This window comes from Salmo salar, chromosome 19, assembly GCF_965601325.2.
Source record: "Salmo salar chromosome 19, fSalSal1, whole genome shotgun sequence".
Taxonomy (NCBI): Eukaryota; Metazoa; Chordata; class Actinopteri; order Salmoniformes; family Salmonidae; genus Salmo; species Salmo salar.
This window is the reverse complement of record NC_138309.1, coordinates 59,099,663-59,127,253: the sequence shown is the minus strand read 5'-3', so window position 1 is coordinate 59,127,253 and position 27,591 is coordinate 59,099,663. Positions and strand designations below refer to the sequence as shown.

The following is a 27,591-nucleotide window of genomic DNA, read 5'->3' as shown; positions in this document are numbered from 1 at the left end:
AGTACTGCAAAGAGAGCACATCTCCAGTCCCCCCTTCCTCCTCTCACTATACTGCGGGCAAGGGCCCCGGGACGGGAAGAGGAAAGACGGAAAGAGCGTGGCCCACTGTTCATGAGATCGCAATCGCTGATATACAACATCGTTGATATGCCTTCAGGGAACATTATGCATGATTTGCATTATCATTCAACTGTATTGATGATGAATATGTGGGGAGTGGTATAAGCATACGCATCAGCAGCATCGTATGTCAACACACCACGTCTGCTACTTTCAAGTGTAATGAATTGCTGGGTCGTATTTTAGCATGTGACATTAAGTATGTAATTATAGCGAGTGGTGCTTTTTGGGTCGAGATCAAAGGCAGAATAAAACTAAACGGTTTTCTGAGGGACTTTATGAACTCACAAGCATGGATGGGAGAGGAAAGTGTGTGTGTGTGTGTGTGTGTGTGTGTGTAATTGTGTCCCCCCCCACAAGGTAAGCTGTACAAGACTGTGCGTGTGTGTGTGCGTTTGTTCGCCGTGCATACGTATGTACGTGTGTGTGTCTGTCTGTGAAGAGGTACAGGCGCTTGTCTGTGTGTATCAAAAGTAATGGCAGGTTTACCTTTGATTCACCACTGGCATAATTATGGCACAGCAGCAGACGTCTGATGCTGTAAACACAGCAGGAGTAAGCAGTGATCATCATCATTCTTTTAAGGCCGTGGTTCCCAAACTTTTTATAGTCCCGTACCCCTTCAAACATTCAACTTCCAGCTGTGTACCCCCTCTAGCACCAGGGTCAGCACACTCTCAAATGTTGTATTTTGCCGTCATTGTAAGCCTGCCACACACATACACCATACGATACATTTATTAAACGTAAGAATGAGTGTGAGTTTTTGTCACAACCCGGCTCGTGGGAAGTGACAAAGAGCTCTTGTAAGACCAGGGCACAAATAATAATATAATAATAATCAATAATTTTGCTCTTTATTTAGCCATCTTACATATAAAACCTTATTTGTTCATCAAAAATGGTGAATAACTCACCACAGGTTAATGAGAAGGGTGTGCTTGAAAGGATGCACATAACTCTGCAATGTTGGGTACTATTGGAGATAGCCTAAGTCTTAAATCATTTTCCACACACAGTCAGTGCCTGTATTTAGTTTTCATGCTAGTGAGGGCCGAGAATCCACTCTCACATAGGTCTGTGGTTGCAAAGGCCATCAGTGTCTTAACAGTGCGATTTGCCAAGGCAAGAAACTCTGAGCGCAGCCCTATCCAGAAATCTGACAGTGGCTTCTGATTAAATTCAATTTTCACAGAAACGCTTGTTGAAATTTCGTTGAGGCTCTCAGCTTCAGATATCAGTAAGTGGACTGGAGGCAGGGCATGAAAGGGATAACGAATCCAGTTGTTTGTGTCGTCCGTTTCGGGAAAGTAACTGCATAATTGCGCACCCAACTCACTCAGGTGCTTCGCTATATCACATTTGACATTGTCCGTAAGCTTGAGTTCATTTGCACACAAAAAAATCATACAATGATGGAAAGACCTGTGTGTTGTCCTTGTTAATGCAAACAGAAAAGAGCTCCAACTTCTTTATCATAGCCTCAATTTTGTCCCGCACATTGAATATAGTTGCGGAGAGTCCCGGTAATCCTAGATTCAGATCATTCAGGCGAGAAAAAACATCATCCAGATAGGCCAGTCGTGTGAGAAACGTCATCATCATGCAAGCGGTCAGACAAGAAAATTATGGTCAGTAAAGAAAACTTTAAGCTCGTCTCTCAATTTTTAAAAAACGTGTCAATACTTTGCCCCTTGATAACCAGGGCACTTCTGTATGTTGTAAAAGCGTTACATGGTCGCTGCCCATTGTCACAAAGCTGTCCAGTGCTTTAAAAATATCCTTTCATGTTGTCCTGGTTTCCAGAAGAGGATGTCTTCCTTAATTGACCCCCCATAAACGTAACGGACATATACCAGGAGCTGTCCCAGGCCCGCCACGTTTGTTGACTCATCCAGCTGTAATGCATATAATTCACTGACTTGTATACGAAGCAGTAATTGTTTCAAAACATCTCCTGCCATGTCGCTGATGCGTCGTGAAACAGTGTTGTTTGATGAAGGCATTGTCTGTGTAGTTTTTGGCCTTTTCCCAGCCATATCCGCGGCAACAGGAAGAATTAAGTCCTCCACAATAGTATGGGGCTTGCCTGTCCTAGCCACTCGGTAGCTCACCATATAAGACGCTTCTAGCCCTTTATTCTCGCTCAAAAAACTCCCGTGGTTAATTTTTCAAATTGTCATGTTTCGTTTCTAAATGTCTGCGCAAGAGTGAAGGTTTCCCACGAGAGAGTAACGGTTAATTGAATGTTCATTATTTGACTAGGCTACCTGTATTTGACATTGTGTTGTTATTTTGCTGAACACCAGATGGTTTCATTTTATTTTTGCCAGTGAAACGAGGCTATTCAGGCGAGAAAGAAAAAAACTCACCCAAATGTATAGCCCTGTACGAAAATATAAATGGACTCTTTGAAAATGTGAAAAAAAGAAGAGAAATATAATGCTCAAAAAATAAAGGGAACACTTAAACAACACATCCTAGATCTGAATGAAATAAATAATCTTATTAAATACTTTTTTCTTTACATAGTTGAATGTGCTGACAAAATCACACAAAAATAATCAATGGAAATCCAATTTATCAACCCATGGAGGTCTGGATTTGGAGTCACACTCAAAATTAAAGTGGAAAACCACACTACAGGCTGATCCAACTTTGATGTAATGTCCTTAAAACAAGTCAAAATGAGGCTCAGTAGTGTGTGTGGCCTCCACGTGCCTGTATGACCTCCCTACAATGCCTGGGCATGCTCCTGATGAGGTGGCGGATGGTCTCCTGAGGGATCTCCTCCCAGACCTGGACTAAAGCATCCGCCAACTCCTGGACAGTCTGTGGTGCAACGTGGCGTTGGTGGATGGAGCGAGACATGATGTCCCAGATGTGCTCAATTGGATTCAGGTCTGGGGAACGGGTGGGCCAGTCCATAGCATCAATGCCTTCCTCTTGCAGGAACTGCTGACACACTCCAGCCACATGATGTCTAGCATTGTCTTACATTAGGAGGAACCCAGGGCCAACCGCACCAGCATATGGTCTCACAAGGGGTCTGAGGATCTCATCTCGGTACCTAATGGCAGTCAGGCTACCTCTGGCGAGCACATGGAGGGCTGTGTGGCCCCCCAAAGAAATGCCACCCCACACCATGACTGACCCACCGCCAAACCGGTCATGCTGGAGGATGTTGCAGGCAGCAGAACGTTCTCCACGGCGTCTCCAGACTCTGTCACGTCTGTCACGTGCTCAGTGTGAACCTGCTTTCATCTGTGAAGAGCACAGGGCGCCAGTGGCGAATTTGCCAATCTTGGTGTTCTCTGGCAAATGCCAAACGTCCTGCACGGTGTTGGGCTGTAAGCACAACCCCCGCCTGTGGACGTCGGGCCCTCATACCACCCTCATTGAGTCTGTTTCTGACCGTTTGAGCAGACACATGCACATTTGTGGCCTGCTGGAGGTCATTTCGCAGGGCTCTGGCAGTGCTCCTCCTGCTCCTCCTTGCACAAAGGCGGAGGTAGCGGTCCTGCTGGTGGGTTGTTGCCCTCCTACGGCCTCCTCCACGTCTCCTGATGTACTGGCCTGTCTCCTGGTAGCGCCTCCATGCTCTGGACACTACGCTGACAGACACAGCAAACCTTCTTGCCACAGCTCGCATTGATGTGCCATCCTGGATGAGCTGCACTACCTGAGCCACTTGTGTGGGTTGTAGACTCCGTCTCATGCTACCACTAGAGTGAAAGCACCGCCAGCATTCAAAAGTGACCAAAACATCAGCCAGGAAGCATAGGAACTGAGAAGTGGTCTGTGGTCCCTACCTGCAGAACCACTCCTTTATTGGGGGTGTCTTGCTAATTGCCTATAATTTCCACCTGTTGTCTATTCCATTTGCACAACAGCATGTGAAATGTATTGTCAATCAGTGTTGCTTCCTAAGTGGACAGTTTAATTTCACAGAAGTGTGATTGACCTGGAGTTACATTGTGTTGTTTAAGTGTTCCCTTTATTTTTTTGAGCAGTCATATATATATATATATATATTTCTCTTCTTTTTTTCACATTTTATATTTTCGTAAAAAAAAAAAATATATATATATTTTTTTTAATACGAATCACATTTTTATCTGACGTACCCCCGACGGCATTACGCGTACCCCAGTTTGGGAATATCTGGTGTAGATGAAGGAGGAGATAGATTCCAATGTTTTTTTTAAAGGATTTTTAAAAGACAATTGAGCCTTGGCTTGTGTATGTGTGCTATTCAGAGGGTGAATGGGCAAGACTAAATATTTAAGTGCCTTTGAATGGGGTATGGTAGTAGGTGCCAGGCGCATCAGTTTGCATCAACAAATGCAATGCTGCTGGGTTTTTCACGATCAACAGTTTACCATGTGTATCAAGAATGGTCCACCGCCCAAAGGACATCCAGCCAACTAGACACAACTGTGGGTAACAATGGAGTCAACATGGGCCAGCATCCCTGTGGAACGCTTTCGACACCTTGGAGAGTCCATGCCCTGAAAAATTGAGGTTTTTCTGAGGGAAGGGGGGGGGGGCAACTCAATATTAGGAAATTGTCCTTAATGTTGTTTTACACTCAGTGTATATAACATTCATTCCACGAAGCAGGTAGCAAGAAAGCTTTATTTGATTCATAGCCAGTTTAGTTTAAAATGTTGACATTGCTTTATTTTTATGTTTATTCAGGGCCCCCTGAAAACAAAATCTCAAGGGCTTTTATTACTCTGTCCACTAATATTGATTTGAAACTTCCGGATACCTGTTCTGATTGATAACGTCCCTATAACTTCTGAGATTAACCGGGGCGATAAAGCTGAGTAGTTAGTTAGTCTTGTCCTGTAAGGGTTACTGCTCTTTCAGACGATAGACCGAGAAGCTCCACGGACATGTCTCTTCAGCCCTTTAAGAGGAGCGGCACGAGCCCCGTCCCATTGATTTGAGGTCAACTATCTGACCAGAGGGCTTATAAATTGAACAGAGCTTCCTCGAGGAATACCTCATCCTTTGAAAATAGAAACAGGAAAATTATACGGTGGAACGGCCCACTTCTGATTTTCCTTTTTCTTTTCTCGTCTCTATGCTGTAATTTTCTCCTGGAGCTAGGCAGGGGTTGCCGAAAATAACCTTAACCTAATATTCACAACCCGGAGAGACTTCTTTGGAGTTGCTGGAGGTCGTCCCCACTTGGGTGGTTTGCGTGTTTAACGTGTAGGCGTTTGGGAGTTTATTTGGTTGCTTTCGTCTTGGATAGGCATTCAGGGAAGGAGGTATTATTTCAGCTAGAGTACTGTAGATGAGTAAAATTATATTTTATTTTGCAGTAGCTAATTTACAGTAGATTTATATTCGGCATAAATAAACTGATTGACCAAATATTTAGGATGAGGTCATCATTTCAGAGTCTGTGAAGGAAGAAACCAGTTGGAAAAAGTTGGAAAGAAGTTCTGTCCAAAAAACGGATTTTCACAAAGTCAAATGAATTTGTGTTATAGGTTTCATGATGCTTGTATCTAAACCAAAGTAGATCGTTTTAAGACTGTTTTATACATCAGTTGGGGTCTCTATAAGCTACAATATGAGGTCATAAACATAGCATGAAAGTGTATCCTTGTAGCGGTGTGGGCTAATATAGTCAAAATGGTTGCTTTGTAGTAAACTGTGCCGTTTAGCCAGGGGCTCAACATACCCCATACGAATGATGACTACAACATGCTGGCAGTTTTATGCATAATATGCATATGAACTCAAGATAGTGCATTTTTATTGTTACATAGCAGACATCATCATGCCCTGTGTATACAAACGTCAAACAAGCAGGGGTCTGGCCCCCCTTGAGGTTCTTGAAAGAGCAGCCAAGGAAGTGAGAGAAGGGAAGAAGTCCATTTGTAAATAGCTGTAAATAGCTCAGGAGCAACCCCTCCATTTGAGAAAACCCAAATCTCCTTTTCTGAGGTGAGAGCCCAGCCTGGATGTTGCTGTGCAGCAAGCATTCAGTCGCCACAGTCGACCGCAGCGGCTACGCTAACAGCACTTCACAGGGACCACGGACAGCAATGGCAGGGTGACCAGATGGCCCTCCTCACTTAGGGAGGACACCGACACTAATGCACACACAAATATAAACACATACACACACCACCCATATAGACCACGCCTTAGCTTCCATCAAAGACACCAGAATAATGTGTGTGGGGGGGCTGTTTGTGTGTATGTGTGTGGATGTTTGCATTTGAGTGCCAGGATGTGTGTCTGTGTGTGTTGGGTGGCATTGGAGGTTTTATGTGAGTGTGTGTTTACAGATGTAAGATCTTAATTTGATCACCCTGTTGCAGGATAACTTTCCTGCAATGCAGGAAGGACATTTTAGTGTATTTTAGGTTTAAAAAGGCTTCTGAAATTTGTAATCTCCACTTTGAAATTTCAGACCTGATTTTCCTTTACCCCCGCAAAAAAGAAATACAAAAAAAATAACAAAAAAATATCAACCCCTACAAACATATACATGAATTCAAATCCACAAAATAATTCACATTTCCTGTTTCTGCAGGATTATTTTCCAAAGTGGATCCAATTAAGATCCTGCATCTGTATATGTGTTTGTTGGAGATAAAAGTTCCATAGTAGTGGGATGGAAAAAGATGGCAATGGGGAGACTTTGACTAAAGTTCCACCACATTTCAAGTCACTTTCATGGCTAGGCATTACTATTACAGCTAGAGCGTGACAGACCTGACCTCATTATGCATGAAGTTTCTCTTTCCCTATAAATCCACAAATGCAACTACCAGCAGACAAGAGATGATGGAATACAAACAACGTATAAAAAAAAGTGTAGTTGCAGTAGATACAGTATATGAATCATATACCCGTATTCACATTAACTGTTAAATAAAAGAGAAAATGAAAGTGTAAATGTAGCTAGAAAAGCAGAAACAAAAATTAAACTGCACATCTCTTTCTCTCTCTGTCAAAGTCCTTTTGTTTGTAGTGGATGGGGGCTGAATGTTGCCATTCAAGTGGCCATTTTTACCCAGGACAATATTTTCGGAGGGTTCCGGCTTCCCTTTCCTGTGGTTTCTGGGGCGACCGAGCAGACGGGAGGAGGGAACAGCCAAACCCAAATGTAGATGCTCAACTTGGCAACGCCACAGCAGAGTATCCTGACCAGACAAAAGAAGAAGAAATACAGCCATTTATTTAGATTTCTGTGGCGGTTTTGCGTGTTTTGCGTTCTAGACTTCCAGACCCCGGGAGGATATACCGACAGAGGACGAAGACAGATGAACACTCTGACATACTCATAGAGCTTTCCGGACTAATGTCATATCCATGTGTGTAAACAGTACGACTCAGGGTTTTACGTGCCGTCCCCCTCTACCGACCCGATGTAGGCCCGACATCAATTGCAGTTCATTACATCCCACCGGGCTCAAACTGGTTAAATCAACGTTGTTTCCCTGTCATTTCAACCAAACCCGCAAAAAAACAAAAAAAACAATTACGTGATGACGTTGAATCAACGTGGAAAACAGATTGGTTTCGAAAAAAAGGTCAACATAAGGGAATTTCGTCTTTTTTTAAACCAAACTTTTAACTTAAATCCAATGACGTGGTGAATTTTCTTTTTGATTTCACGTTGAAGTCATGTTAGTTGACAGCTTAACCAAATGTAAATCAAAACTAGACGTTGAACTGATGTAGGTGCCCAGCGGGGGAACGTTGCCTTGAAACTATAATGACAGCCAACGAGCAGCTATGGAATTTGGGGACGGCTGTGTCACTGTCACCAGCTCACTATCTATCACCAGTGTAGGCCATTCTTCTCAGAGCTCAAAGACCTAACCACTGTCAGCCAAGGTATGGAACCAATTTAGCAATGCTCCCCGTCTTCTACTGTGTGGATTGGTCCAATTCCTGTGGTGCACATCTTGGCCCGCCTCCAGCTCAGTAACAAGCAGACTGCACCATGGGGGTTGGAGGAGGGGGAGAGAGAGCTTATTACCAAAAAACTGACAAAACCGCAAACTACCAAACATGAGACTCTCTGACTCACCTAGGCTCTGAGGAAGAGCTCTACTTGGAGAAAGGTGTTTCTACATCAGCACATGCACACACAAATACACACACACACACACGCACCTCTTCACAAACTCTCATTCTTTCTTTCCCACACACACAAACACAGCAAATGCCGCCATTGGCTGGACCCCTCTGGTCAGGGTGAGTGCCAAGCCCCAGGCTGAACACTGGAACACTGGCAGCCTTGTGCCTGCTTTTGGAGCCGCTGGATCTCTCAACCTCGTTTCAAAATACACTGCGGCTTCAAGGAACAGCACTCTCAGCAGTTGGGAGGCCAGCCGCGGAAAATGTAGATGCAACTAGATGAGGGGAGGGGGGGGGGGGACCGCGGGTGTAATTTATGTTCTTATTCACGTTTGTTGCAGTGAGCATTTTCCTGAAGCTTTTAACACGCTTTAGGGAAGAGTTGCTAGGGGCTTTGACATAGAAAAGTGAAACAAAAAAACAAACATTATTTCAACATTATTTTCAGACAATTCAATACTGTTTCGTGTTGCGAAACAAGCGTTGGGTTTCTCGGTACGTAGCGAACTATCGGCGCTGCGTTCGCGGCTGTAATTGTTACATTAACAGTCTACATCTCCTGATGAGAAAGTACCATGAAAAGTCCTATTTTGACAGTCTAACATGAAACGCCATTGTGAATTCCCATGAGAATTCAGTCCGAGAACACAAGGCTATCCCCTCTGTGATGAGAGCGCTGATCTTGGAAAGCCCGGGAGTGACACAGCGCGGTCTGGCATCTCACCTGACGACTACTGTATAATAACACCTTGTCGCACTAATGGTTTGTGTAACGACTGCTTTGCCCTGTAATCTATCCCCAATGTGTCTCCCCAATATCAAACCAGGCTACTGTAGGCAACAAACCCCACTGTAGGCATGAGATGGGTGGAGTCTGGACAGCCACTTCGGTCGATAACTGGCATGATGCATTCTTAGAAAGACAGGTTCCTAGGTTTCTCTCGAAGCTATTCTTTGATCGCGGCGTGGGAATCGACCTTGCTGGATGTTCTCCCCGGAGAAGGTTTTAGTAAAAGATAGGCAAACCGACACACACTCTCACTCATTCACATACTAATTGCAATGCATCAACACAGACAGTCTGGGTCCAGTTAAGATCTCTCTTTAGTCACTCCGCCAACTGACATTCACCTAATAACAACGGGTACGGATGTTACTTTCCAACGTTGGTTTGTAGAGTAACACCCAGGGGAAAACATGACATAACCCACAGTAAAACATCCAGGTATGGTTGAAGAAGTAACATAAAACAACTATTGTTCCATCAGAGGCGGCAATCAAAGTAGATCAAACCCTTAACAGACTTTCATTTCCATGATTGGGAGATATCAAGGTGGTTCTACTACCTTTATAGTATGCAAACTGTTGTATGCAAACAAGCCCCCATAATGCTAACAGAGGAGAGTAGCAATTGTCTGGAGGGTCTGTCTGCCTCCTCTGTAATCCCTGCTATTGTTTTAGGCACAGAGATGTAGCCTAATACGGTTTTACATACATTTTGACAAGTTTAGGGTTTCCCCCCCAAAAAAATGTAAATAAGCTTTTTTTTCCTCGCAGACATTTATTTTTGATAATTCGTCAACAATGGCCTGTGTCAGGTGGTGTGTCCAGCTCCGTACATGACTACAAACACAAACCTGCTCCACTTTTGGAAAAGTACTGTTGATTTCCTCACTCTTCTTCAGGGGTGTGTAATGCCTGAGGATCTGCATTCAACATGTTCGGTCTGTTCTGCTCATTGACACCTGCCCATTCACACACCACTGAGCTATGAGTGACAGGTCGTCACGCCCAGGAGAAAACAGAGGGGGGAAAAAACTACTTTTACAACGATTCGTCTAAAATCGGATTTCACACACAGTTAAAATGTGGCCCAAATTTGAGAGGGAGAGAGAGGAGAGAGAGTATGGTGGGAGGGAAAAGGGGGGAGACCAGAGAAGGAGTGAGAGAACGAGGGAAGGGGGGGGGGGGGGGGGGGGGGGGTTCTTCCTGTCGCCATTCCTCACTGCCCACATAGACAGCCAGGGAATCTGGGCGGACTGCAGGCCACATGACATTTCAGTCCCTCTGCTGCAGAGTGATGTGTTCCTCTGCTCTCCCGCCCTCCTCCTGCCCTTCAAAGCTTCCACATGTCATCTCCCACCACAAAAACAGAGGTGGGAAGACTCACTGGCGCTACTGCTGCCTCAGGGTGTCTGGCGCTAAAGCTGCCTGCAAATATAGCAGGGAGACGAGGGGGAAGGGAAGGAGGGAGAGAAAGAGAGACGATGTGTATTAAAGCGAGGCTTGTAAAGCCAAGGGCATCAACGGGTGTGGATGGAAGTTGTCTGTTATTAAGGTGAGAGCAGAGAGACGAGAGCTGTCTGTTATTAAGGTGAGAGCAGAGAGACGAGAGCTGTCTGTTATTAAGGTGAGAGCAGAGAGGAGAGAGACGAGAGCTGCCTGTTATTAAGGTGAGAGGAGAGAGGAGAGAGCTGCCTGTTATTAAGGTGAGAGCAGAGAGACGAGAGCTGCCTGTTATTAAGGTGAGAGCAGAGAGGAGAGAGACGAGAGCTGCCTGTTATTAAGGTGAGAGCAGAGCGGAGAGAGACGAGAGCTGCCTGTTATTAAGGTGAGAGCAGAGAGGAGAGAGACGAGAGCTGCCTGTTATTAAGGTGAGAGCAGAGCGGAGAGAGACGAGAGCTGCCTGTTATTAAGGTGAGAGCAGAGAGGAGAGAGACGAGAGCTGCCTGTTATTAAGGTGAGAGCAGAGAGACGAGAGCTGCCTGTTATTAAGGTGAGAGCAGAGAGACGAGAGCTGCCTGTTATTAAGGTGAGAGCAGAGAGGAGAGAGACGAGAGCTGTCTGTTATTAAGGTGAGAGCAGAGAGGAGAGAGACGAGAGCTGTCTGTTATTAAGTGACACTGCCCCAACCACACTGCCTGTCTCCTGTTTCTCTCTCAAACAGACATGCAGCGGCCGACTGAAGTCAGTTAAGTCTCATACACCCACCCACACACTGGTAAAACGAAGAGACACTAGGACACTGTCTATGTGGCCCTAGACCCCATCAGAACCACAAAGACAAGAATGATACCCATAAAGGTTGAGGAAACTGAATAGATCACACTGATCCTCCAATGTAGAACTCATGTGGCTTGAATCTCTGTCCCATTCTGGATCTGTTCCAGTTAGACAGATATTTTCCCCAAGATACACAACTTGCTGTGACTCTAAATGCCTACAGTAGATGGCCATTCATGGTGAATTGATGACTCTGGGCCAACTGACTGCTGCTTGAAGACCACTAAATATGCAGATTGATTTAAGGCGTAATCATGCACTTGGCTTTTAAACTCCTGAGGGTTTCTGAATGAACGAATGAATGAATGAGTATGGGTCAGAGACGAGCTCATTTTGACCAAATGAAGCTGAGCAATCCGCTGCCTGCGAGAGGACGACGCCACGAGATTTGGCAACATGCACATCTGACTGGTCCAATTATGACCTAGCAATGTGAGGACAGACGCTGGAGACGAGAAGCAGGTACAGGGAGTGAACATTTAATAACCACAGACAGGAACAGAATACGGACAGCGTCTGGACAGGGGAAACGGAAATGACAAAGGCGACACGGGGAACCAATGGAGGAACAGACAGTTATAGACGGGGCAATAAACAACGGGAAGGAGTCCAGGTGAGTCCAGTGAGCGCTGCTGCGCATAATGGTGGGCAGCCTGGCACCCTCGAGCGCCAGAGAGGTAGAGCGGGAGCAGGCGTGACAAGCAATAAGCACATCTCTGACTATTCCGATTATAGGCCCTGGGGACCAAGTGGTTCTTACCAAGCAATTAGACATACTACTTAAATCAGGCAAAAACAACATGTACACAGATGACTCAAACAGATGAGGAGATCCGATGAAATACATAGCTTACAGCTGCTAATATGAAATTGACCTGACTGAACTACTCTGAATCCAGGTTCAAGATCATGAGTAGAACAGTTTCCTACACTGAAGCGCTCCACATTGATATTACCTCAAGTAAAAAAGAAAATAGGCATTTCCAAGCAACTGTTTGTTGGCTGCCTCTTAAACTCTCACTCCCATGACAGCGTTAGGTAGGCCTATGGGCATTCAGTGAGACAAACAAGTAGGACTAAAGTGTCTCCAAATACTTGGACAACTTCAAAGCCTGTATGTCATCTATACTTCGCTGGCCTCCGACAGAGCGCTCCAAATCAGTCGCTGAGGATACTGTTGTGTTAGGGTTTGTTGTGTTTGTGTCGCTCCAACGGAGCTGCACGCACTGTCATACAGCGTAACTGAGGAGATAAGGCGTCCACACGACCAGCTCCTGTCTGAGTGTGTTGCCAGGGGTCACCGTCTACTGCTTGGTGATGACAGGTGTTTTCAGTTTGACTGGTTTGGAAGCTGCTAATTGCCTTAGTTGTGCGAAATAGGACAGTAAAGCATAGCGAAAACACCAGTATCTCCTCAAGAGAATCAAATCAACCAAATGTTATTAAACAACACATGTAGACTGACAGTGAAATGCTTATATACTGTACACGGGGTATCAGAACCGAGTCGATGTGCAGGGGCACAAGGTAATTGACTTAGATTTGTACATATAACTAGGGATAAAGTAACTAGGCAACAGGATAGGTAATAAACAGTAGCAGCAGTGTATGTGAGGAGTCAAAAAAATGTTAGCGCAAAAAGGGTCAATGCAGATAGTTAAATAGTTAACCAAATAGCTAACCAAATAGTTAACCCAACAGTCTATGACTTGGTTGGCTGGAGTTTTTGACAATTTCTTGGGCCTTCCTCTGACACCACTTGGTGTAGAGGTCCTGGATGGAAGGGAGCTCGGCCCCAGTGATGTACAGGGCCATACACACTACCCGAATGCCAAGCAGTTGCCATACCAAACGTGATCCAGCCAGTCAAGATGCACTCAATGGTGCAGCTGTAGAACTTTGAGGATCTGAGGGCCAGTGCCAAATCTTTTCAGCCTCCTGAGGGGGAAGAGCCATTGTCGTGCCCTCTTCACGACTGTGTTGGTGTGTGTGGAACACGTTCATTCCTTAGTGATGTGGTCACCTAGGAACTAGAAGTTCTATACCCGCTCCACTACAGCTCCGTCGATGTGTATGGTGGCGTGTGCAGCCGTCCGTTTCCTGTAGTCCACAATCAGCTCCTTTGTCTTGCTGACGTTGAGGGAGAGGCTGTCGTTGCTCTCTGACCTCCTCCCTATAGGCTCTCTAATTGTCGTCGGTGATTAGGCCTACCACCTTTGTGTCATCAGCAAATTTGATGATGGTGTTGGGAGTCCTGCGCGGCCACTTAGTTGTCGGTGAACAGGGAGTACAGGAGGGGACTAAGTACTCACGCCTGAGGGGCACCCATGTTGAGGGTCAGCACGGTGGATGTGTAGTTGCCTACCCTTCCCACCTGGGGGCGGCCCGTCAGGAAGACCAGGATCCAGTTGCAGAGGAAGGTGTTTAGTCTCAGGGTCCTTAGCTTAGTGATGAGCTTTGAGGGCGCTACGGTGTTGAACGCTGAGCTGTAGTCAACAAACAGCATTCTCACGTAGAGTAAGTGTTCCTCTTGTTCATGTGGGAGTGGGAAGTGTGGAGTGCAATGGAGATTGTGTCATCTGTGGATCTGTTGGGGCGGTATGTGAATTGGAATGGGTCCAGGGTGTCTGAGATGTCAACAGAGCAAAAAAAAAAGTATGTACAGATGTAGAATCTTAATTTGAGCCAATTTGCTACAGCCAAAAAATAATCCTGCAGAAACAGGAAATGTGAATTATTATGTGGATTACAACTAATGGACATTTTTGTAGGGGTTGAAAATCAAATCTGGAATTTCTATGTGGAAATTAAAAACTTCTGAAGCGTTTTTAAACCTCAAATACACTACACAATTTATATTTCTCCTGCAACACTGTGATCAATTTAAGATACTACATCTGTAACATGTTGTAATAAACTTGTGAAAATAATACTCTCTCTAGCATACACCAACACAGCCATTCCAGAATGTTTTACCAACGGTTCTGTATCCCTTTCTGTAAGGGTCCTTGCTATCTGGAATCCTTGGGACTTCCCTACCCCCATTGAAGTTGAAATTTAAACTGGTAAAGGTAAGGGTTAAGATAAAGGTTAGGGTTAGGTAAGAGTTATGGTTAGGGTAAGGGTTAAGGTTAGGCTTAGGGTTTACAGTAGGGTCATCACAAGGATCCCGGATAGCACTAAACTTTCTGTAAGAGCAGTACGCCTGCAGCGGTCAAGTGTCTACTGGTACAGGGTAGAATGAAGTCGTACACAATAGACCCTGACCTCAGGCCAGTTTGGCACTTTCTATCCTAATGGCTTTGGGGTGGGTAAACTGATCCTAGTTCTGTACCTAAAACCACAGCTTCCCAGAGCAGTTCACGTCTCCTACGCAACATGGGAGCAGGAGACCTCACAAAGAACCAGATTGGCCCAGCCTGCAGTGTCAGACAGTTGGGCTTTACCCTGACACAGTGAACCTCAAAGTCCAAATTTATGGCTCTCTGGAGGAACCACACAGAAGTGCCACAGGGCACCAAACGAGAAAAACAACTTGAGGAACACGAGAGCCGAGTGAAGCATTTAGGCCAACTCCAACAGTGAAAACTAAGATGATCATTTATAGACAGAAAGCAGACTCATTCCAAAGCCTAACTTTGTGAAGGATGAGAGTTTTTCTTGAAAATGTCAGTCTGTGTCGGATTGTTAGACAACAACAAAGCAATGAATGTGTAGTGGCAGCATCAGAGGTAATGCACACCTTTAATTGAGGGCACAGTAAATATTAAAAATATATGTGGTTTGTGTTGTCATAATGCAACAGTCATTAAGTGATTGGAAAAGCAAGAAAACAGTTCAATTCTCTCCATAAACTTAAATCATGATAGCAGCCATAGTGTTTGAAATTGAGAAATGTCTTATGTAAAGCGCCGAAATAAGAGGCCGATATAAGAAGAGATGGAAATATGCCGACAGTATGATGTCTCAGAGATCTCCAAAAAGGGTCACAACCACAAACAAACGTAATAATTAAATACATGCCTCATTCTTACTCATCTCTCCGTCCTATTCAAAGCTTAGCCACATACAGAAGAAAGTTTGAAATTGGTTTGTAGCCTGTTTGGGAATAATGTTGTGTTAAATTTTTAAGAATACATGACAATGAATGAAAGCCACACAGACTAAGACCTATTTAAACAACTACAGTCAAGACAAACAGGCTTGTTTTAGAAGTATGAATTCAAATGTCAGGTCATAGTATTTTATAGGTTTAAATGTTAGACATGACTGCCCTCTTCTGGTGAACTGAAGAAATACAAATTCATGGAAAGACTGGCCAACAAACTCAATCTAAACACACATTCAAAGTGTTGTTGGACCATTATTAATCAATCCATTTATCAATGCTGTATTTAAAAAAAAAAAAAACGAATGAAAACACTGCAATGTATTTAATGTATTCAATCTTATCTAAACATAGTTTTTCTTTTAGGGCTCCTAGCAGCAAAAGTGCATGAAGTCCTATTTTTTGTTAGTGTTCCGATTATTCAGTTATTTCTTTATTTTCAGACAATAACTAAACAACCAATTAGTAAAAGGTTGTAACATATGGCATGATGGCAGAACCCTGAAAGAGTAACTGGCATGCCAAAAGTGGCATTGATTGGCCCCTAGGTGGCGCTACAGTAATCAGTCAAATTCTAAAACACACAAAAAAATTCCCATCTAAACTGAGATGCGCGGGGTGAGCAGGGCATGTGAAAAGCAGGTGAAGAAAAGGTCAGGTTCACTAAATCTTTTACTAGATGCAGCAGCACAGAAGTCTACGGAGGAAACGATCGACACTGCTCTTCTTCAGCTTGACCACATCTCCTGGGAATTACACAGAGGATCAATGTCTCATACACACTAACCTCATGAAAGAATCGAACACAGGCAAGTAGATGAGGTATATCAGTGTGAAAATACTTAATGACAAGGGACTCTGTGCAAACTTACCTGACTGGAGGTCAGCTGTTACCTCATTCATTTCTCAGTGTATAGAGGTCGTGCTCAGTGGAGTTGACCCAGGAGTCTCAGGTGGTGTTGTCAGCAGGTTAGTTGACCCAGGAGTATTCACGCGCACAACAGACTGAAAGCAGGAAAGACACAATACCATTTCTTACAACCAATTTACTAATAGTGATCATTTCTATAAAAGTTTGAGAACTCAAAAAAGTTGTTGCTTACCTCAATGGTCTTTGGAGCTGGTGTTCGATTCAATCGGAGTATTCACCTTGCTTCTCCTTCTGTCCCTTACTGGACAGGTTCAGATCGAAGTGTCACAGCTGGGGCTCGACGTCAGCCAGATGTTTCTCGACCATCATGTTGGCCACCATTAAACATCTCTCCTCATCCCCAGAGAAGGCTTCAATCCCCAGACCCCTGGGGTGATAGTTAACACACTTCAGGTACTCCCAGTAGAACACTTCAGCCCAGTAGCTCTTACTGTCAGAGTCAGTACACTTCTCCAGCTCCTCAGTGAACACGCTGTGGGATCTGTCAATGACTGTCTGAACCAGCATACAGAACTGCTTGGCCAAAGGGAAGGACGTTGACACTTTGCCGTTTGGTACAGGAGAGCTTCTCCAGGAATCGGACGACAATTTGCTTCAGAACGGCCTGTGCCGGGCATACATACGGTGTACAGTGAGGGGAAAAAAGTATTTGATCCCCTGCTGATTTTGTACGTTTGCCCACTGACAAAGAAATTATCAGTCTATAATTTTAATTAGAGGTTGACCGATTAATCGGAATGGCCGATAAATTAGGGCCGATTTCAAGTTTTCATAACAATCGGTATTTTTGGCCACCGATGTTTTTTCTTCTTTTTTTCTTCTTTAATATAAATATTTTTTAACTAGGAAAGTCAGTTAAGAACACATTCTTATTTTCAATGACGGCCTAGGAACGGTGGGTTAACTGCCTTGTTCAGGGGCAGAACGACAGATTTTTACCTTGTCGTCAGCTTGGGGATGCAACCTTACGGTTAACTAGTCCAATGCTCTAACCACCTGCTTTACATTGCACTCCACGAGGAGCCTGCCTGTTACGCGAATGCAGTAAGAAGCCAAGGTAAGTTGCTAGCTAGCATTAAACTTATCTTATAAAAAACAATCAATCATAATCACTAGTTAACTACACATGGTTGATGATATTACTAGTTTATTTAGCCTGTCCTGCTTTGCATATAATCGATGCGGTGCGCATTCGCGAAAAGGGTCTGTCGTTGCTCCAACATGTACCTAACCATAAACATCAATGTCTTTCTTAAAATCAATACACAAGTATATATTTTTAAACCTGCATCTTTAGTTAATATTGCCTGCTAACATGAATTTCTTTTAACTAGGGAAAATGTGTCACCTCTGCAACAGAGTCAGGGTATATAAGGCAGTTTGGGCCGCCTGGCTCGTTGCGAACTGTGAAGACTATTTCTTCCTAACAAAGACAGCCGACTTCGCCAAACGGGGGATGATTTAACAAAAGCGCATTTGCGAAAAAAGCACAATCGTTGCATGACTGTACCTAACCATAAACATCAATGCTTTTCTTAAAATCAATACACAGAAGTATATATTTTTAAACCTGCATATTTAGCTAAAAGAAATCCAGGTTAGCAGGCAACATTAACCAGGTGAAATTGTCACTTCTCTTCCGTTCATTGCACGCAGAGTCAGGGTATATGCAACAGTTTGGGCCGCCTGGCTCGTTGCGAACTAATTTGCCAGAATTTTACGTAATTATGACATAACATTGAAGGTTGTGCAATGTAACAGGAACATTTAGACTTATGGATGCCACCCGTTAGGTAAAATACGGAACGGTTCCATATTTCACTGAAATAATAAACGTGATAGTTTCCGGATTCGACCATATTAATGACCTAAGGCTCGTGTTTCTGTGTGTTATTATGTTATAATTAAGTCTATGATTTGATAGAGCAGTCTGACTGAGCGATGGTAGGCACCAGCAGGCTCGTAAGCATTCATTCAAAATAGCACTTTCGTGCGTTTTACCAGAAGCCCTTCGCAATGCATTGCGCTGTTTATGACTTCAAGCCTATCAACTCCCAAGATTAGGCTGGTGTAACCGATATGAAATGGCTAGCTAGTTAGCCGGGTGCGCGCTAATAGCGTTTCAAACGTCACTCGCTCTGAGACTTGGAGTAGTTGTTTCCCTTGCTCTACATGGGTAACGCTGCTTCGAGGGTGGCTGTTGTCGATGTGTTCCTGGTTTGAGCCCAGGTAGGAGCGAGGAGAGGGACGGAAGCCATACTGTTACACTGGCAATACTAAAGTGCCTATAAGAACATCCAATAGTCAAAGGTATATGAAATACAAATCGTATAGAGAGAAATAGTCCTATAATTCCTATAATAACTACAACCTAAAACTTCTTACCTGGGAATATTGAAGACTCATGTTAAAAGGAACCACCAGCTTTCATATGTTCTCATGTTCTAAGCAAGGAACTTAAACGTTAGCTTTCTTACATGGCACATATTGCACTTTTACTTTCTTCTCCAACACTTTGTTTTTGCATTATTTAAACCAAATTGAACATGTTTCATTATTTATTTGAGGCTAAATTGATTTTATTGATGTATTATATAAAGTTAAATTAAGTGTTCATTCAGTATTGTTGTAATTGTCATTATTACAAATAAATAAAAACAAATCGGCCGATTAATCGGTATCGGTTTCCCCCCGGTCCTCCAATAATCGGTATCGGCGTTGAAACATCATAATCGGTCAACCTCTAATTTTAATGGTAGGTTTATTTGAACAGTGAAAGACAGAATAACAACAAAAAAAATCCAGAAAAATGCATGTCAAAAATGTTATAAAATGATTTGCATTTTAATGAGGGAAATAAGTGTTTGACCCCTCTGCAAAACATGACTTAGTACTTAGTGGCAAAACCCTTGGCAATCACAGAGGTCAGAAATTTCTTGTAGTTGGCCATCCAGGTTGGCACACATCTCAGGAGGGATTTTGTCCCACTCCTCTTTGCAGATCTTCTCCAAGTCATTAAGGTTGAGGCTGACGTTTGGCAACTCGAACCTTCAGCTCCCTCCACAGATTATCTATGGGATTAAGGCCAGGAGACTGGCTAGACCACTCCAGAACCTTAATGTGCTTCTTCTTGAGCCACTCCTTTGTTGCCTTGGCCGTGTGTTTTGGGTCACTGTCATGCTGGAATACCCATCCATGACCCATTTTCAATGCCCTGGCTAAGGGAAGGAGGTTCTCACCCAAGATTTGATGGTACATGGCCCCGTCCATCGTCCCTTTGATGCGGTGAAGTTGTCCTGTCCCCTTAGCAGAAAAACACCCCCAAAGCATAATGTTTCCATCTCCATGTTTGACGGTGGGGATGGTGTTCTTGGGGTCATAGGCAGCATTCCTCCTCCTCCAAACACGGCGAGTTGAGTTGATGCCAAAGAGCTCCATTTTGGTATCATCTGACCACAACACTTTCACCCAGTTGTCCTCTGAATCATTCAGATGTTCTTTGGCAAACTTCAGACGGGCATGTATATGTGCTTTCTTGAGCAGGGGGACCTTGCGGGCGCTGCAGAATTTCAGTCTTCACAGCGTAGTGTGTTACCAATTGTTTTCTTGGGGACTATGGTCCCAGCTGCCTTGGGATCATTGACAAGACCCTCCCGTGTAGTTCTGGGCTGATTCCTCACCGTTCTCATGATCATTGCAACTCCACGAGGTGAGATCTTGCATGGAGCCCCAGGCCGAGGGAGATTGACAGTTCTTTTGTGTTTCTTCCATTGCGAATAATCGCACCAACTGTTGTCACCTTCTCACCAAGCTGCTTGGCGATGGTCTTGTAGCCCATTCCAGCCTTGTGTAGGTCTACAATCTTGTCCCTGACATCCTTGGAGAGCTCTTTGGACTTGGCCATGGTGGAGAGTTTGGAATCTGATTGATTGATTGCTTCTGTGGACAGGTGTCTTTTATACAGGTAACAAACTGAGATTAGGAGCACTCCCTTTAAGAGCGTGCTCATAATCTCAGCTCGTTACCTGTATAAAAGACACCTGTGAGTCAGAAATCTTTCTGATTGAGAGGGGGTCAAATACTTATTTCCCTCATTAAAATGCAAATCAATTTATAACATTTTTGACATGCGTTTTTCTGGATTCTGTTGTTATTCTGTCTCTCACTGTTCAAATAAACCTACCATTACAATTATAGACTGATCATTTCTTTGTCAGTGGGCAAACGTACAAAATCAGCAGGAGATCAAACACTTTTTCCCCCTCACTGTACATGACCAAGCTCACCTCCATGGTATTCATCATTACCAACTTTTTTGTTGTTCGAAGAGTCCTTGGCCTTCTTAATTTATTCGACCACAAGGTGAACCATGTGCCTCGTTAGCATGGTGGCGCTGTAAGTTGTGACAAACTTTAAGATCTTCTCTGTGCCACCATAGTGCAGGTCAGTATGGATGTTTGTCATCTCAAGGATCTGGTCCCAGCCCAGATGCCAGTTGGCTTTCCGCTTCTTATTCATAACTGACCCCCCACAGAGCAAAAGCTGGTTGATGATGTCATCTATGAGGGGCCGGTCATGAAGGTTGATGATGCCTTTCTCCAGTGTCCCACCATAGATTAGGATGGTTGTCAGAACAATGCTGGTCCTCAGGAGCTCTGATGGGATCACCAGCTGGTCAGGGCACTTTGGAGGAACGTTGTTCCAATTGGCCACTGCTTTGGCCTCTGATAACCAACCATGGATAGAGCTGAATGTAATATAATCAGCAGGAGCTTCAAACAGTCTCTGGACTTTAGTGGTCATAGCTTCAATGTCGGTGCTGACCAGAGTGAGACTTTGGATGAAAAGAGCCCTCCTAAGGTCCTCTGGGCTGCTTAGGCGCTGGATCTTATGGTTGAGTAAGTGGACCATCCTGACACCAGTGGAAAGGGAATAATAGACCTGAGGTGCAGGAGGGGCCTTCAGACCTGTTAGAGGTTCTCCACCACTGCCATCACCATGGTGACAGCCAGATCACTCAGGGCCAGTCACAGGGGCCTTTCATCTGGTGGGGCCACAGGGCCTGGAGCAGCCTGGGAAAGATGTCCAGCACCACATTAAAGGAACAGCACAGCTTGGAGTAAGGATTGAAGGTTAAGCTAAGGGAAATGCTCCTCAGAGTTCTTACGACCTCGTCGCAGACCTCAGGGTTGCTAAAAGATATGAGCCAGAGAGAAGGAAGAGGTCCCTGCACTAGTCATTTCACATACTGTAGCATCAGGGTATAGAGCAAGGAGCTGTAACAAAGAGAGTAAATGTGACTTATAGGTTGGAGAGATCAATAGTAGAGTCAAGATGACTAAGGTTGGGGGTTGACTAAGGTTTTTGGTCAAATCGCTGGAAGCCTGATGTTCAAGGTCTCTCATTCTGAAATAAGCTTGGTCTGTCACAGGAAACAGGAAGTGCCTTTAGTGCCCATGGCAATGAGTGGTCGGATTTTCGTTATTTAGCCCTCCGAAAAGGCTCACCAGGAAGCACACAATGTCATGACTCGTGTTTTGTCCTTAATTTTATTTTAAATCAAATGACCACAGGTCATAAACCTGAAATACAACAAACAAGTAATGACAATATATTATTCAGATATATTATTTAGTATAATAAATCAAAATAAGCCTGCAACACCATCAAAGATGTGGCGAATCTGGCTTAAAACAGCACCGACTACATCACCCAGAATGCCCAGCGCCAGAGGTTGCTATGGACACTGTCACAGGACACAGAACCCATGCCACCACATGCCTCGTCCAAAGGATTTACACACAAACGCAACATAATGCGGCACTCCACCATGGATCACCGAACCAAACCACCGCTATCACCACCGCCACCAGAAACCAGCAGAGTGCTCCGAACAATCAGCACAATGCAAATGGCTGATAATAATAGCCTAATGCTATATAGCATCTGGGTCGCTGAGCTACCGCACCCAGCGAGCTACAAGTTACTCCCGGCAAACTAACACCAACACAGTGAAGTAAACGTTCAGTGCACAAACATATAAGTGACTTAAACATCAATGCTAGACTGAGTAGTTCGCAGTTACATACCAACGGGCTGTGTGCTCCTGACGATTGTCTACGGGGAAGTGATTACCAGGTGCTGTAATTTAAGTCTCTATTGAAGCTACGCATGCGCACATAACGTAACATATTTGAGCATCTAAGAAACTTAAAGAAATCACTCATTCCCCATTTAATTGAACACATCAGACCCATTTGCTTCTCTTTTATCTATTTATATATATATTGTTTTCTTTTCCTGAGTGAGCTAGAAATCTCAACAATGAGGGAAACATTTTTGACATAAAAGATCAATGAGAACGTCAAAAATGAGCTTGTGGCTATGTAAGACCAAAGAGCTCACTAACTATACATTTCTACTTCATTTATACTGTAGCTAAGTCTCTTAACAGGTTAGCTACATCATTCCCTTTCTCTGCTTCCTTTCTGAGCCTTCAAATCAAATACAGAGCAACTCAAATTTCCAGCTATTTTTGTCCCCACTAATCTCACATAGATGTTGTATTGAGCCTATGACAGGGAATCACAGCGGTACTGTACATTTGTGTCTGGGTGTGCTCTGACGGTTCATGAATCCAGATCGATTTAAAAATGCACGATATCTGTTAACGGGATTGAACCATCATATAGGCCTAACTATAGTGTATGTTTGTTGATTTGAAGTTATTGCCCAAGCTATCAATTACAACAATTCTGCAACATGTTATCTTAAAATATTTTCTAATCAGAGAATATAAGCCGGACCAAAATTATTATACATATTGTTTTTGTGTGATGTTTTCGGTTATAATGCGTATGGCAGATGTGTTTTTATGCTGATCCAAGGTCAGTTTGGCATTCTCACCTCTAACTGTTTTATTATTTCACTTTGTCCTGCATTGTTGGAACTCTGAGCTTAATTTCACTGTACCATATAATTACATCTGCAACCCTGTACATGTGACTATTAAACCATCATTGAGTTTGCTGACGACACAGCAGTGGTAGGCCTGATCACCGACAACGATGAGACGGCCTATAGGGAGGAGGTCAGAGAACCAGCAGTGTGGTGCCAGGACAACAACCTCTCCCTCAATGTGAGCAAGACTAAGGAGCTGATCGTGGACTACAGGAAAAGGAGGGCTGAACAGGCCCCCATTAATATCAACGGGCCGGTAGTGGAGCGGGTCGAGAGTTTCAAGTTCGTTGGTTTCCACATCACCAACGAACTATCATGGTCCAAACATACCAAGACAGTCATGAAGAGGGCACGACAAAACCTTTTTCTCCTCAGGAAACTGAAAAGATTTGGCATGTGTCCCCAGATCTTCAAAAGGTTCTACAGCTGCACCATCGAGAGCATTCTGACCGGTTGCATCACCGCCCGGTATGGCAACTGCTCGGCATCTGACCGTAAGGCACTACAGAGGGTAGTGCAAACGGCCCAGTACATCACTGGGGCCAAGCTTCCTGCCATCCAGGACCTATATAATAGGCAGTGTCAGAGGAAAGCCCATAAAATTGTCAGAGACTCCATTCTCCCAAGTTATAGACTGTTTTCTCTGCTACCGCACGGCAAGCGGTATCGGAGCGCCAAGTCTAGGTCCAAGAGGCTCCTAAAATCGCCACCGGACTATTTACATTGACCCCCCCCCCTCCACCTCCCTTTTGTACACTGCTGCTACTCGCTGTTTATTATCTATGCATAGACACTTCACCCCCACCTACATGTACAAATTATCTTGACTAACCTGTACCCCTGCACACTGACTCGGTACCGGTGCCCCCTGTATATAGTCTCATTATTGTTATTCTTATTGTGTTACTTTTTATTGTTACTTTTTATTTTAGTCTACTTGGTAAATATTTTCTTAACTCTTCTTGAATTGCACTGTTGGTTAAGGGCTTGTAAGTAAGCATTTCACAGTAAAATCTACACTTGTTGTATTCGGAGCATGTGACAAATAAAGTTTGATTTAATTAAACCCTAAACCTAATAATTTACCCCCACTAAAACAGGAACTTTATCTCAGACCACTTGAATAATGTCAGGCCTACTGGACAGAAGGCTACATTCCACAAGAGCCAGCTTGACAAGTTTTAACCCTGCGGCATTTTGAAAATGAAACCGGTCATTTAATCATGATTTGATCTGTTAACAAGCTAGCACAGACAAAAAGTTGTCTAGTCTTGAAATACACAAAGCAGTCTGGATTGTCAGTTAGTTACATACAACAATATTTGAACACGGTGTGATATAGCTAACACTAGTTGAAATCCATTCATAAATATTTTTCAGAGACCAATCAAATCCCCTCTGGTCACCTCAGTAGTCCACTAAGCCATCCCTACTTAGTTCCATGATCGGACTCATTTGTTCCTGTTGAGATGAACCCAGGATTGTGTTTAGATAACCAATGAGGAATAAAGACAACGAGCCTTAGGGGTCCTTAAAGCAGCTCTGTCAAACCAAGGTGAGGATAGGCTGCGTCCTGACTAAACTCACATTGTTCGATCTGTGGCAGCCTGCCCATCTGATAACACACAGTACCTGTCAACACCAGATTACAGGCCACAACTCAGACATTTGGTGTCGTATATCACAGGTTGGTTCGGTGAGGCCTCTGTTTTGGAGAATGTACAGCGCCTTCTAGATGCAAGTGTAACGGGTTCGAAAGTGACAGGTTCTAGGTCTGGGTTGAGCAAGCAGAGGGAAGCAGAGGCAGACAATAAAAAAGGGAAGTTAAGGAAATAAATGTCAAGGCATAGTTTTCTCCACAAGTTGAAATCAAAGTTCAGACACGTTCTCAGTTCACATTCCAGTTACGTAAATCATGTCCACACTTCGTGTCATTTTCTTATTTTCTTAACTTTACAAACCATGCTATTGAAAATACAACAAACCAACACAAACCAAACAAAAAGAGGCAGAGGAAGCGACAGTCCAGCAGGCAGGCAACCATTTCTTCATACATTCTATTTTATCATACTCCATTTTAGCCATGTTCTCTCACTAAACAAAGCCATTACATGCTCTTCTCAAAAGTTCCACCATGCCTACAGACTGCATCACTTCCTGTTGACAGCCACCAAGAAGCACAAAACAGGTGGGTTTAAATACATGCAGCACAAGTCACATGACCAGGCAATCAACCAATAAAAATAGTTGTTAGAATTAAATGTTGCAAATGAGTCACACCTGTGACATAAGTACAGGTTTAGTATATGATTCCTTGGTCTGCCCATATGGCTTGACCAGCGTGCAGGTTGAGCAGAGTTTGCCATTCTGGGACTATTCCACTGGTTGGTTAAAAATCAATTCTCAAAGTAATCCTTGAATGTAAAACCCCCACAGCATCAAAAGAAAGCAATAAGTTCAAATGAAGTCAGGAACGCACAAGTCACATTTTTGCAAAAAGGGCTCAAATTTAATAATAGCCTACTTCCAGAGGACTCTGGAGGCCATTACCGGGTACAAATCAATTTGGCATGTCCCATTACTTAGTCCATGTACATGATGAAGAAAGCAACCAATCAAGTACAACAAAAATCTTCTTTGAAAGAGAACCAATTCCAAGAGAGCACAGACTGTTCCTACTGTACTTGTCAGCTCAGATATACTTCATATCAATACAGGCACTGAAGAATCCTCCCATATTTCAGGCGTGTAAAGATGTCAGAATATTTCTAGTATTGGGCGAGTCTCAGACCACCAAGAATCCTTTCAAGGCAAAAGTGACAGTTTTGCAGTAACTGGGGTCAAGGGGTTCCAAGGAAATACATTATACTTGAAAATCGGATCATTTCTCTATGGAGCAAAGTCCAATAGCACTGCATCCCTCTCTTTTCATTGAGAAGTTTGGCAGCTATGAACATAGTGAAGATAGCAGCCTCCCATTGACTTTCTGTTGGATAGTACTGTGCCCAGGACATTCTGAACATGGTTATTGTACGGACATGATTGGACTTTGAAGTAGCATGACGTGGCCATGTTCATAGAGTAGTGCAGAGGTGCTCCTGACGGAAAATGTCACCCTTACTGTTCGATGAGATGACATTCAAATGGCATAGAGACAACGCAGCAAATGGGTGAATTACCATGTCGACATCTCATTGAGTTTCCGAAATTGTAATGATACGATTTCTTTAAAAAGCGTGACTAGAAGGAATGCAGTGACCTATGTCAAGTCAAAATCAATCCCCAGTGGAAGGCTGGGGTTGTTCGACTGCCACTGGTTCACTCTGTGTAACATGGAAATATAATGGCCTAGTCATTATAGGAAGTAGGAAGCAATTTCACATGCAAATGAAGGTCCTCCGATTCCGTTTGATTTGCCACTCAGCGTTAGCCGTCGCGTCTGCGGGAACATGACACGAGGGTTGTTCTGGTGTAATTGCCTTTGAGCTCAAATTGCCCTGTTTTTCTTGCATTGTGGAGCACCTGTGCAGAGTTCCAAACATTTGATGTGTGTGTTGCCCACATTTCAAGAGGACATCCTTAGAACACCCGATTGACAAGTAATTGCTCCTTGAAAACAATTTGTAGCCGGATTATACTGGGGGAAAAAATGTATTGCTAATAATGAAAAGGTTATATGATTGAAGTAAAACCGCAAGCATTTGAATGACTAAGCAGTTATTAATGTCTATGGACTAAGCAACCAAATATCATATAAAAGACTTTGTTACACTAATTATCCTCTAGAGATAAATGGATGGCTTTTTTAAAACAATTATTAGTCGATTTGTGTCTCAAAAATAAATATATAAAAAAAACATTTCAGCTGTTCCAGCACAACATGACATTGTGGCTCGAGAACATCGCTCTCAGCTGGACATCACACTACCCTCAGTGCTGTAAGGAAAAACCATCTGCTCGCTATAGCCATCTCTCTCAAGAAAAGCCTCATCTCAGCTGAGCACACTTTGGCCGACATGAGACACAGAGCGGTATCCAACCCGATCACTCAGGATACTAGACCATGGCGCACACTGCTTTCTCAAGACATACGGCTTCAAGTTCAGATGATTGAACGAGCCATTTAGTTTTTAATGTCGTTTTTTTTAACCTTATGAGGTCTATATTGGGCTGACCTGTCCTAGGTATGATTCACTCAGTCAATAGATGAACAGGCAAACACTGACTGTGCAACAGGAGCCATTATTGACAAGACATTGTTCAAAAGATGTCAGGCGGCAGTTTTCAAGCA

General features: G+C 43.7%; 1 long non-coding RNA gene across 1 annotated transcript; it reads right to left on the bottom strand.

The window, feature by feature from the left end:
- Window positions 1–15,013: 15,013 nt before the first annotated feature.
- On the bottom strand, window positions 15,014–20,408 carry LOC106579265 (uncharacterized). The gene is made up of 3 exons (XR_001322618.3): window positions 16,513–20,408; window positions 16,282–16,414; window positions 15,014–16,155 (listed from the first exon to the last, which is right to left on the bottom strand). It is a non-coding gene; the product is annotated as an uncharacterized LOC106579265 (long non-coding RNA).
- Window positions 20,409–27,591: the final 7,183 nt, after the last annotated feature.